Here is a 13,560-nt window from a genome sequence, read left to right as displayed (position 1 = left end):
GCCGCCATCTTGGAAAATCATTGCACCTCGACATCTCCGAAACCGCTCAATGGGAAATAATTAAACATTGCTCATTGTCAAGTACTCCCCATGGGGAATAGGATATGTTAATGATGATGTCTTCGATGCCTTCATTATGACGTCATAATTCGACAAGTACAATGCTTTATCCAATCAGTATGATTTTTTTTTCTCTGCAACTGTTGGTCCGATGGACACGGAATTTTCACCATAGTCCGATCATTTTGAAATTTCCTGAGCATGATCTACGGAACAATTATATTAGACAATGTAAATTTATGATGTCATCGGTCACGTGGTCTGGCAACCATATTGGGTTATTGTACAACACAAATGGAGTCATTTGCAAAGAGGCAGAGAGTGTTTCCAAGAGCATCAGAGTGGTCATTTATGAAGTGGAGGAACACGCCTGGGCCCAACACACACCTTGGGGACCTCAAGCCTCCACTGGGAGAGGAGAGAGAAGGAGAGCGTTCCATTCATAACATCACATTGACTGTGCAAGTGGAGGAAGTAAGAAAGCAAAGGTAGGAAGGTAACTTTGTATGCCACCAGAAGTGAGCTTGACAAACAGTGCAGGATGCCAGACTCATTGCTTGAGTGACCAGAATTTAATCCAAATTGATAGTCAGAGATCAGGCGTTTTGAAAAGCGGAAAGACTTGACATCAGTAGAAACAATGGATTTCATCATTTTGCTTGGATTGGAAATAAGCTCACTGGACCTTTGGTTGAGAGGATCTGTTTTTACATTGACTGTTGTAATTAATGGCTGTATTTCTGCTAAGGTGGTGCAAATATATGACAATTGTCCAGTGAGTATATGAAAGGTTTGGTGGGAAGATGAAAATTCCTAATTTTAACATTTATTTTTCAACAATGTAAATGTATTCCAATTGTTGTTTATTGAAACGATGTTTTGTTGCGATGTTTCATTCCTGATATTATTGTCAAATCCTGCCTCAAGTTGTGCTCCTTGCTCATAGATCTCTTTATGAAGTTGAATTAAAGCATGGCGTAAAATCATGTGTGTGTGCGTGTGTGTTCTCAAAGGTGTGACAAATCTCCAATTAAGAAATCTCACAAGGTAAGTGTTTTCATTCCAATACTATGACTTTCTTTGCACCTTTTCCACCACACTGTTGTGATGCTATATGGTTTCTAAGTTCACAATTCATTGCATCCCAAAGTCAAATCACCAAGCCGTTGAGCTTAAAATAAAAACACGAATAACAACAGAGTAGCCGACCAAAGCAGAGAGGGATTCCATATACCTTGAGATGAGACTTTAGCATAACAAGTGGGCCGATTGGTAGATTGGACCAAATCTTCATTGGTCTTCACCGCGTTGTAGCATACCTGTCTGCCAGACTCTGACTCTTTTGGGTCATTGGAGTCTTTTGGGTGCTCGAGGACTTTTGGGTCTTCAGTGTCGTTTGGGTCTGGGTGTTTTTAGTCCTCTTGTTCTATTGGGCCCTCTGGATCTTTTGGGTTGTCAGGGACGTTTGGGTCTTTTGGGTCTTTTTGGTCTTTGGGATATTCGGGATAATCGGGGTATTTTCGGGTACTTTTGGGTCATCTAGGTATTTTGGGTCCTCGGGGACTTTTGGGTCCTTGGGGACTTTTGGGTCTTTTGGGTCCTTGGGGACTTTTGGGTCATTTGAGTCCTCAGGGTCTTTGGGGTTTTCAGGGTATTTTGGGTCCTTGGGTACTTTTGGGTCATCTGGGCCTTTTTGGTTTCGGTGCTTTTGGGTCATCTGGGTCTTTTGGGTCCTCAGGAACTTTTGGCTCTTCTGGGTCTTTTGGGCCCTCAGGATCTTTTGTGTCTTCTGGGTCTTTTAGGTCCTCAGGAATGTTTGGGCCTTCTGGGTCTTTTGGGTCCTCGAGAATTTTTGGGCCTTCTGGGTCTTTTGGGTCCTTAAAGACTTTTGGGTCCTCCATGACTTTTGGGTCTTCTGGGTGCTTTGGATCCTCGAGGACTTTTGGATCCCCTGTGTTTTAGGGGTCTTTGGGGTCTTAAAGTTCTGAGGGGTCTTAAAGGGTCTTCAAACGTGAAAGGGGTCTCAGCAGTCTAAATAGTTAAAAGGTACATTACAATAGTATGTAAGACATAATTAATTAATAGATGTATGTAATTAATACACACAAAAAGTATGCCTCAAACACACACACACAAACTCATCCATTTGTTGTAAAAAAAATAGATAAAGACAAATGTGAGATTCCTCATCAACCTGAACGGTTGGTGGGATGTATAAACTGGAATTGCCACTTGACTTAAAGAATGTTAGGACAGCTAATTATTGAAGATTATTTTGTCAATAGAGTCGAGGCACTACAGCCTTAGGTCATCTGACTGATTGTTATATGTTGGGTCTAGGCTGCTTCTTCTTCTTCTTCTTTCTTTTCTTCTCATATACGGCAGCTGGCTGCAGGTTTGCGTCAATGTAGTTGTTGCTGCGAGTACGGATGTGCTACTGTTGCAGTTTTTTTTTTTCTGTCTGTTCTCACAGAACTTTGTAATTTGTTCAGGGTGCCGACGATAACTCGACTAACCTTCGTGAAGGACACCATGGGATATTTAATGTCCACCAACTAATGCCAGGCTCATCTACTCGTGTCTGTTATTTTTTGACAGCATATTCCTTTTATCAATGTTGGCTTGCTGATCTTGTTGACTTCCACCTTTTTGGCTTGCTGATCTTCTTTTTTTTTTTTTTTTTTTTTTTTTTTTTTTGTATACTGAATCGAGGCTCGTGAAAGAGCTAACATTTACTTCACAAACAAATCAACCAGACAAACAAAATATATAAAAAGCGGGAGCGGAAAACAAGATGGGGAGAGAAGGTGAAGCACACAAACACAACATTTGAGAGCAGGGAGATGTGTGGAAGGGAGAGGGCTTGGGGGGAGGAGGCATGGGAAGGGGGGGGGGGGGGTGGAGGGAGAAGTATAAAACACAAGGACACCAATGACTTCCAGGACAGAAGTTGGTATTTCAAAAAAGTGGAATTGGGGTGAAATTAGCGGGGGTAGAAAAGATCAAGGTTTTGGATGGGGGAATATAAGAGATGGTGGTGAACAGCTGTTTTAAAGACCTGGAGGGTGGAGTGGGATTGAAGAGAGTGAGGGAGTTTGTTCCAGAGGCGGGAGAAAAGAGGAATGAAGGAGTGAAGGTGAGCAGAGAGTCTTGATTTTGGCAGTTTGACCATAAGAGGGTTGCAGGCAGATCTTGTGCGACCTGTAGGAATATTTGCGGGACAGAGCCCAGAGAGAGCTGGGGGGGCAAGGCCAGAGAGGAGTCGGTAGAAGATGGAAAGACCACCAACCTGCCTGCGGTGAGTGAGTGAGAGGCCCTTGGAGTTAGCTTCATCGCGGGAGATTCCAATGATTCTGAATGCTTTGGTTTCAACAGCGTGAAGACGAGCTAGGTGTGAGGCAGGAGCACCAGCCCAGAGGGGAGAGCAGTATTCCATTGAGCTGCGGATGAAAGCCTTGTATGTGGTGAGGAGCTCAGGTGTGCCAAGGAAGGACTTCGCACGACGGAGGATGCCCAGTCGGCGACTGGCTTTGGAGGCCAGATTTGAAATGTGGTTTTCCCAGGAAAGATCATGGCAGATAGTGAGACCCAAAAGCTTGAGTGACAGAACTTCTTGGAGAGGATTATTCAGAAAGTGGATGGGAGGGTTGTCCAGTCGGTCTTTTCGGAGAGACATCGTAAGAGTGTGAGATTTGTCAGGATTGAAAGACATGTTCCACTTGTTTGCCCAGTCTGTGATTTTGTCCAGGTCTGCAGAGAGTGAGGAGGCAGCAGACTGCCGATCTGAGGGATGAAGAATGGAGCGACAGAGAGTAGAGTCATCAGCAAAGAAATACAGAGGATTTTCAAGAGAGTCAGAGAGATCATTGATGAAGACCAGAAAAAGGACAGGGCCTAGAACACTGCCTTGTGGAACTCCAGCCTGAACAGGAAGAGGAGATGAGAGAAACCCATTCAGGGCCACACGTTGACTACGACTAGAGAGGAAGTCCGCCAGCCATGCGTGGAGATTTCCATGGATACCAAAAGAGGAGAGTTTGGTGAGCAGAGCGGGGTGCCAGACCGTATCGAAGGCACGTGATATGTCAAGGGAGACTGCTCTAATTTCCTGTTTGGCATTGAGGACCTCCATCCATTGTTGAGAAAGCAGAAGCAGCATGTCCAGAGTAGAGTGTCCAGGTCTGAAACCAAATTGATGATCAGAGATCAAGCCATTGGAGAAGAGGAAAGATTTCATATCTGAAGCAATGATGGATTCCATGACTTTGCTGATAATTGGGAGAAGGCTGATTGGTCTGTAGTTGCTGGGATCTGTTTTTGCATCTTGTTTGTGCAAAGCGGTGATGTTGGCAGATTTCCAAGCAGATGGAAGATGACCTTGAGCAAAAGAGAGGGTGAAGAGAACAGAGAGAGGGAGTGAAAGAGCGGAAGAACAGGATTTTAGGACCCGTGGGCTGATGCCGTCAGGTCCAGTTGCAGAATCCGAGTCGAGGGTTGACAGAAACTTTTCCACCTTGTCAGGAGGAAAGGACACAGAGTACAGGAGCAGCTGGGTACGACTGGGTACGGTGGGTACAGAGAGGGATGGGTTTGGGACACAAGATTTAGAGGCAAACACAGAGTTGAGGCATTCAGCTTTTTCACGTGCGGAGTCAGCCGTGTGGCCATTTGAGGTGAGGGAGGGGATGGAGGCGGAACAAACACCAGAAACAGATTTGACCAGACGCCACCAGGATTTGGAAGAGGGAGACAGATAAGAGAGTTCGGTCCTGAGAACGGAGAGATATTGTTTCCTGGCTCTCCTGAGGGTGGACACACACTTGTTTCGGGCTTTGTGAAAGGAAATGAGATTTCCTTCCGTTGGATTTGCTTTCCAGGAGACGAAAGCAAGTTGTTTCTGGGCAATAGCCTCACCACAAGATCCCGTGTACCATGGACGGGAGGAAGGGTATGACAACAGAAGACGAGATGGGATAAATCTGTGCATGAGAGAGAGCAGTTTGCTTTGGAAGAATTCCCAGGAAGAATTTATGTCAGAGGCAGTAGAGATGGGAGACCAGTCCAGATGATTGATGGCTGCTTGAAGACCGTGCCAGTTGGCCTTAGTGAAATGCCAGACTCGTCGACGCTGAGGAGGCTCTCTGAGAATGGTCAAAGAGATGTCCACTTTAACAAGCACATGATCAGAAGAGCCGATTGGAGCAGAAGAAGAGCAGCAGACATTTTCAGGGAAGTTAGTCATAACCAAGTCCAGAAGAGAAGATGCTCCGTTGACTGAAATCCGGGTCGGGAAATTGACAGTTTGTGTCAGTCCCAGTGAGTCACAGAAGTCCTTTGCTGAAGAGCCATGGCTGGTGAGAGAGGTACCCACACCCAGCCAACTGGCATGGTGACAGTTGAAATCACCACATATGAGGAAGAGAGAGTTGGGATGGGTAGATAGAAGTTGGTCCATATTCTCAGACAGCGAGATGTAGATGGAGTCATCACTGTTTGGTGGACGGTACAACACACATATGAACAAAAGGTGGGAGCGAAGGGGAAGCCGTAGCCAAAGGTATTCCTGGGGGTGAGGTGGAGAGAGGGCAGTGCAGGGCGAGTGAGGAAGAGAGTTTTTTATAAAGATAGCAACCCCACCTCCAGGACGAGGCTCAGGTCTATCATACCGGAGTAGGGAGTAACCTGGGAGAGATACCAAGGAATCAGAGACATCATGAAGGAGGAAAGTTTCTGTTAAGCCGATCACGTCTGGTTTGTCAGAAGCAACCTGTATGGAGAGATCAGACATGTTTGAGCGAAGGCCCCGGATGTTTGAGGTCCATACTGTTAAGGAAGAGGAAGGGGGAGCATCGGATACAGAACAGGGGGGGGGAGCGGTAGGGTAAGATGTGGAAGAGGAGGAAGAAGTAGGGAGAGTTGTTGAAGGTGTGTCAGAGATTACAGAATAGCTCGGAGAAAGGGAAGGATGGGGCAGACAAAAGGTTTGATGGTGATTGGGAGAGGCGCAGTGAGGTGTTATTTGACGAGGGGGAAGAGCGAGGCAGAAGGTTGAGGGAGATGAAGGTGAAAGTTGGAAGGGGGAAGAAGCGGGGAGGACGCTTTGAGGGGGAGGGGTGAGAGGGGAGTCTAGGAGGGGAGGAGCGAGGGAGAGTCTCGGAGGGGAGGGGTGTGGGGGGAGATTTGAAAGGAATGGGTGATTGGGAAGATTTGGAGGGGAGGGGCAAGGGGGAAGATTTGAAAGAGATGGGTGATGGGGATGGTTTGGAGGGGATGGGCAAGGGGGTAGATTTAGAGGGGAGGGGTGATGGGAAATGGGATTTTGGGGTGATGGGATTTTGAAAAATGTACGATTAATGGGAAACGAACATTTATTGCAAAATGAGTTTCTTGAGACATTCGAGTCAAAAATACGTTTGAGGACGCTGGAGGGAGGATGGAGTGCTGGAGAGTTTAGGGAATGAATGAAAGATGCACTATTAGAGATGGAATTTTTTTTGTGGAATGAATGGATTTGGTGAGCAAGTCGAAAGCATCCTTTTATAGAAGAAGAAGAAAAAGGTGTTTTAGAAAATGACAGAATACAGGTCTTCAGGGTTCAGATGAGACATTTTTTAACAACGTGATCACAAACAGCGTGGTCGAAGAATGAACGAACGAACAACTAAGAACGAATAAACGAATAAAAACGGAAGGAAATGTTTTTGGGTTTTTTTTTTTTTTTTGAGATTTTAAAACAAGGAAGTATGGGATGAAAAGACCGTGAAAACAGAGACCGGAAAAAATTTCAGCGTGATCGGAGAACCGCTGAGACAAAAACAAAGCCTAAAGCCAAGGTTGGACACAGTAGCCTAGTACTACACTTAGGCCTCAGAATACACGATGAGAAAGACCGACGATTCTGTACACAGGTACAAAAAACTAACGCCAAGAATACTATTAAAGACACCCCAATAGGTACATACAAGACCAGTTTCGACAAAAACACAATTGTGAAAAGTTACTTAACTTCGAAAGCGAGCGTGCATGGACAGCTTTGAAGAGACGAGACCTCCAATCTTGCGCATGCGCAGAGCATTCTTGGATTGCATGTTGGCTTCTATCTTCTTGGATTGCATGTTGGCTCCTATCTTCTTGGATTGCTAGTTGGCTCCTATCTTCTTGGATTGCATGTTGGCTCCTATCTTCTTGGATTGCATGTTGGCTTCTAACTTCTTGGATTGCATGTTGGCTTCTAACTTCTTTGATTGCTCGTTGGCTCCTATCTTCTTGGATTGCATGTTGGCTTCTAACTTCTTGGATTGCATGTTGGCTTCTAACTTCTTGGATTGCATGTTGGCTCCTATCTTCTTGGATTGCTAGTTGGCTTCTAACTTCTTTGATTGCTCGTTGGCTCCTATCTTCTTGGATTGCTAGTTGGCTCCTATCTTCTTGGATTGCATGTTGGCTCCTATCTTCTTGGATTGCATGTTGGCTCCTATCTTCTTGGATTGCTAGTTGGCTCCTATCTTCTTGGATTGCATGTTGGCTTCTAACTTCTTTGATTGCATGTTGGCTTCTATCTTCTTGGATTGCATGTTGGCTCCTATCTTCTTGGATTGCTAGTTGGCTCCTATCTTCTTGGATTGCATGTTGGCTTCTAACTTCTTTGATTGCATGTTGGCTTCTATCTTCTTGGATTGCCTGTTGGCTCCTATCTTCTTGGATTGCATGTTGGCTTCTAACTTCTTTGATTGCATGTTGGCTTCTAACTTCTTGGATTGCGAGTTGGCTCCTATCTTCTTGGATTGCATGTTGGCTCCTATCTTCTTGGATTGCATGTTGGCTTCTATCTTCTTGGATTGCATGTTGCCTTCTAACTTCTTTGATTGCTAGTTGGCTCCTATCTTCTTCGATTGCTAGTTGGCTCCTATCTTCTTGGATTGCATGTTGGCTCCTATCTTCTTGGATTGCTAGTTGGCTCCTATCTTCTTGGATTGCATGATGGCTTCTATCTTCTTTGATTGCATGTTGGCTTCTATCTTCTTGGATTGCATGTTGGCTTCTAACTTCTTGGATTGCATGTTGGCTTCTATCTTCTTGGATTGCCTGTTGGCTTCTATCTTCTTGGATTGCTAGTTCGCTCCTATCTTCTTGGATTGCTCGTTCGCTCCTATCTTCTTGGCTTGCATGTTGGCTTCTATCTTCTTTGATTGCATGTTGGCTTCTATCTTCTTGGATTGCTAGTTGGCTCCTATCTTCTTGGATTGCATGTTGGCTCCTATCTTCTTGGATTGCATGTTGGCTCCTATCTTCTTGGATTGCTTGTTGGCTCCTATCTTCTTTGATTGCTAGTTTGCTCCTATCTTCTTGGATTGCATGTTGGCTTCTATCTTCTTGGATTGCCTGTTGGCTTCTATCTTCTTGGATTGCTAGTTCGCTCCTATCTTCTTGGATTGCATGTTGGCTCCTATCTTCTTGGATTGCTTGTTGGCTTCTATCTTCTTTGATTGCATGTTGGCTTCTATCTTCTTGGATTGCCTGTTGGCTCCTATCTTCTTTGATTGCTAGTTCACTCCTATCTTCTTTGATTGCATGTTGGCTTCTATGTTCTTGGATTGCCTGTTGGCTTCTATCTTCTTGGATTGCTAGTTGGCTCCTATCTTCTTGGATTGATTGTTGGCTTCTATCTTCTTTGATTGCATGTTGGCTTCTATCTTCTTGGATTGCCTGTTGGCTTCTATCTTCTTGGATTGCTAGTTGGGTCCTATCTTCTTGGATTGCCTGTTGGCTTCTATCTTCTTGGATTGCTAGTTGGCTCCTATCTTCTTTGATTGCTAGTTCGCTCCTATCTTCTTGGAAGGCATGTTGGCTTCTAACTTCTTTGATTGCATGTTGGCTCCTATCTTCTTGGATTGCCTGTTGGCTTCTATCTTCTTGGATTGCCTGTTGGCTTCTATCTTCTTGGATTGCTAGTTGGCTCCTATCTTCTTTGATTGCTAGTTCGCTCCTATCTTCTTGGATTGCATGTTGGCTTCTAACTTCTTGGATTGCATGTTGGCTCCTATCTTCTTGGATTGCATGTTGGCTTCTATCTTCTTGGATTGCATGTTGGCTTCTATCTTCTTGGATTGCATGTTGGCTTCTATCTTCTTTGATTGCATGTTGGCTTCTATCTTCTTGGATTGCCTGTTGGCTCCTATCTTCTTGGATTGCCTGTTGGCTTCTATCTTCTTTGATTGCATGTTGGCTTCTATCTTCTTGGATTGCATGTTGGCTTCTATCTTCTTGGATTGCGAGTTCGCTCCTATCTTCTTGGCTTGCATGTTGGCTTGTTAACCTTGTTGGCTTCCACCTTCTTGGCTTGTATGTTGGCTTGTTAACCTTGTTGGCTTCCACCTTCTTGGCTTGTATGTTGGCTTGTTAACCTTGTTGGCTTCCACCTTCTTGGCTTGTATGTTGGCTTGTTAACCTTGTTGGCTTCCACCTTCTTGGCTTGTATGTTGGCTTCCACCTTCTTGGCTTGCATGTTGGCTTGTTAACCTTGTTGGCTTCCACCTTGTTGGCTTGCATGTTGGCTTGTTAACCTTGTTGGCTTCCACCTTCTTGGCTTGCATGTTGGCTTGTTAACCTTGTTGGCTTCCACCTTCTTTGCTTGCATGTTGGCTTGCTGACCGCGGTGGTTTGTTGGCTTCCACCTTCTTGGCTTCCTGCCCTTTTTGTCATCAAATACATGTATGAACATCGACCTCTGCATTAAAAATAGATTGAGCAGATTATGTGTGATGTCATGAATGCTTTTCCTTTTTTTCCATCGATCAGGCAATTCAATCTTGTTCCCCAAACCACCATCAATATCTTTGCTGCTTGGATAAAGGACATAGAGGCTTCGGCTTTACCTTGTGCACAAACAAAGACAAACTGGAACATTATGTAAAGAAGGTGAAGGGGCGAGCTGAAAAGGCTGGCCTGTGGAATGGAGCTTACATAATCAAGGTGAAACGCTCACTACAGCATGATTTACTTTTATATTGTGACATTCTATCGTGCACTGAAACTGTTGTCAATGAAGCCGAGTGATCTTTTTTTGATTACCCTAACCAGGATTTCCTGGCACTGTGATGGTGGCTCCACATAGTTTGTTCATTAGGATGACAACTTGATCCTTTCAGTGTTCTTCATGAAGGTCACCTTGGGATCTTTAATGCCCACCAAGAAAACATGGCATGTCATTTGCCTGAAGTTTTATTGTGAACTTATCTTTGTCTAATAATGCAATGATGGGACACCTGGTTTTGAGCCATAAATCAGGAGATTTGAGTCACCTTTGCCCCACTCTTTCCTTGTTGTTTCATGTAATATTTTGACCTGCAATAATTGCAAAGCACAACCTTACATTATCTACTGTGACTGTGCTCCCCTCTGGGCTGGTGCTCCTGCCTCACACCTAGCTCGGCTGCACGCTGTTGAAACCAAAGCCAGATCTCGATCCGGAGCTGAACCAAAATTGAATGGGCTTGTTCTTGTTGTCGAACGAACTCATCCACCTAGTTTTGTCACAACTCATCCACAACTTTTTGAAATACCATGCAGTACAGTGTATAATGTTTTTGGCCCGCTCTCTTAATGGTGAAGAATCACTTCAAAGTTAAAACAATTCTTGTATCCAAATCCGGATCTTCACCGAAATCGAATTGATTCGTTCTTGTCACACACCAAATTTCGGCTGAGTCTGTCCACAACTTTTTGAGATATCCTGTTCACAGACAGACAGACAAACAGACAGACAAACAGACAGACAGAGAAACAGACAGACAAACAGACAGACAGACAAACAGACAGACAAACAGACAGACAAACAGACAGACAAACAGACAGACAAACAGACAGACAGACAAATAGACAGACAAACAGACAGACAGAGACAGACAAACAGACAGACAAACAGACAGACAGGGGTGAAAACATAACCTCCATCCACTTTCAGTGGCAGAGGTAAAAAGAGCGCTGTGAGGACAAGTAGCAAAGCAGGATGTGAGAACATGGACTCAAATGTCTCAACGATACAAAAAATTACATGCCTGACAGCTCACTCCTTATATTGCATTTTACTTACAAATTAGTCTTTGAACTTCTTTCGCACTTTTATTTTCCTGCTGCCTTTCAGATCAATGGAATAAATGTTGAGGGAAAGCGCCCTGAAGACGTGGCACAGATGATCTCCACTTTGGAGACGATCAATCTGCTCGTGGTAACTGAGGAGATCTACCATTGCCATAAGATATGCAAAATTCCCCTAACTACCCTGCACTGGAAAGGTGAATCTCATTTATGAGTGGGTGTTCAAGAACTCTCGTTCATATTGCTTATAGGATTCTGTGTAGTTTCTAACTTATTGCTTTACCATTTTGGTGCCTCTATTGGTGAAGGCAAGAAAATCAATCGTATGAAGAATGTGTTTATGATTTGAACATGCCATTTTATGCATGACAACTTTATGGGAGATCTTCCTTTGAATGCTATTTACATTCTTGGGGAAAATGTCAGGGGCATAGAAAAGGTCCCTTTATATGGTGTGTGCTGTGCGGCAAACTCTAGAAAAGAAGGGACATTCCATGCCATAGCTTGTAGAAAATGCCAAATAATAGAAAAGAAGGGACATTCAAAAAGCCTTGTGTGCATGCTGGTCTACCCTTGTGTTCTTAAGAGGAACCAAGTAATGCTCTAGAAAAGTTCATATAAAGGGGCGCCAATTTGATTCTTGCAGTTCAAAAAACTTTACTTACTGGTGGTTTTTAACATATATATGTAATGCGCACCCCCTGTAGACTCCCTTAATGAGCGCAGATTTTGAATTTGTTTCAAAAGCCATTCGATAGACCTATTGGCTGATGTATATTCCAAGTTTCAGCTCGTTTCAATGTATCGTGAGGTTCACTATGTTTTTTTCTTTCAAAATTTTTGGAGATTAGCAAAACTATACATTTTTGGAATATTCAGAGCATGAGGAAACCAAAAATTAAGGTTCGCATTTGTGTAGACACCTTTGCGAAAATGACACTCAGGACGGTGATGAAGATCTGTAAAAGCATATGCCTGTATGGTATAGACCGAGTAGATCCTGTGTATAGAACTTATAGTTCAATCTGATACTAACAAGGCTGCTTTCCTGCTTTATAAACCCATACCTATAACTTCAAAGGACTTGCAAAATCATGTATTATGTAATGCCGTTATATCACAAATATATAGACAATTGTTTTCAATTCTCTTTGTTTGTTGCTTTTCTATAATCCTGAGCACTATTTTGAGGCCTTTATTGGATTCCTTGACCCAGAAAACATAGGATTAGCATATTTAAATAAGTTTCTAGGTTGACTAGAAGCCGAGATAGCGCAAAATATGTATTTTATGTTGGCCATTTTGAAAATCCAAAATGGCGGCCATGCAGGTGTCTGTGCAAATGCCAACATTAATTTTTGTTTTCCTCATGCTTTGAATATTCCAAAAATGTATAGTTTTGCTAATCTCCCAAAATTTTGACGAAATTATATTTGTTAACATAGTGAACCTGCCTAGTATCGCCTTTGAGATATGAGCGCCAACACCTTTGGGGCGGGGAAACGGATGGATGGGTGGACAGACACCAACGTGAATTCGACGGTTTTCGTAATAAAACTCAAGAATGAGGAAACGAACGTTGGTGAAATTTGGAACATATTACCTCGATGTGCAAAGCATTTACTTCTGAAACTTGCAGCCGATTTCGTCCAGTTGAAGCCGAGAAACGAGTTTTCAGTCCCCATGTTGAAGCTGCATCTGGGGAAACTGTCCCATTTATAAGGGAGTGGCGCTTTGCGCCTCCCTTGATACAAGTTTTGGGCCTTGCACCAATTGTGCTCAGGAAATATACCAATTGTTAAATGTGCTTTAAAATGCATTAAATGTGCTTTGTGCTTCACAGTATTAGGAAAGGTTTTTCACTTTAAAACTCCCAATTGATTGTGACTACCAAGGAAGTCGCAAAAAAAATTGTGACTTCCCCTCTGCTCCCACATCTTGTTTCCTGTGTGTTGTAACTTGTACCATCCTCCAAACGGTGACGACTCCAACAACAAAGCTATCTCTCACGTGACACGGACCACCTTTAACCACTGATCACAACTCTCTCATCCTCACACGAGGTGATTTCAATTGCCAACATGCCAATTTACTGGGTGCTGGAACCTCTCTCATAAGATGTGGAATTTCAGCAAAGGCCAAAGGACTCTGTGGGACTGAATTAATCTGTAAACTTTCCAACCCGCATTTCTGTCAATGGCAAATCCTTCCTTCTGGATTTGGTTATGACGAACTTTCCCATCAATGTCTCCTGCTCCTCCTCTGCTCCCATTGGTTCATCTGAGCATGTGCTTGTGAAGGTCAACATCTATCTGGCCATTCTCAGAGAACAGTCTCAGTGCCGGCGAGTCTGGAAGTTCACTCAGGCAAATCGACAGTGACTGCAAGCAGCCATTGCACTTC

The sequence above is a fragment of the Myxine glutinosa genome, unplaced genomic scaffold (assembly GCF_964187855.1).
Source record: "Myxine glutinosa unplaced genomic scaffold, kmMyxGlut1.1 SCAFFOLD_161, whole genome shotgun sequence".
In the NCBI taxonomy this organism is placed as follows: domain Eukaryota; kingdom Metazoa; phylum Chordata; class Myxini; order Myxiniformes; family Myxinidae; genus Myxine; species Myxine glutinosa.
This window is presented reverse-complemented; position numbering follows the sequence as displayed.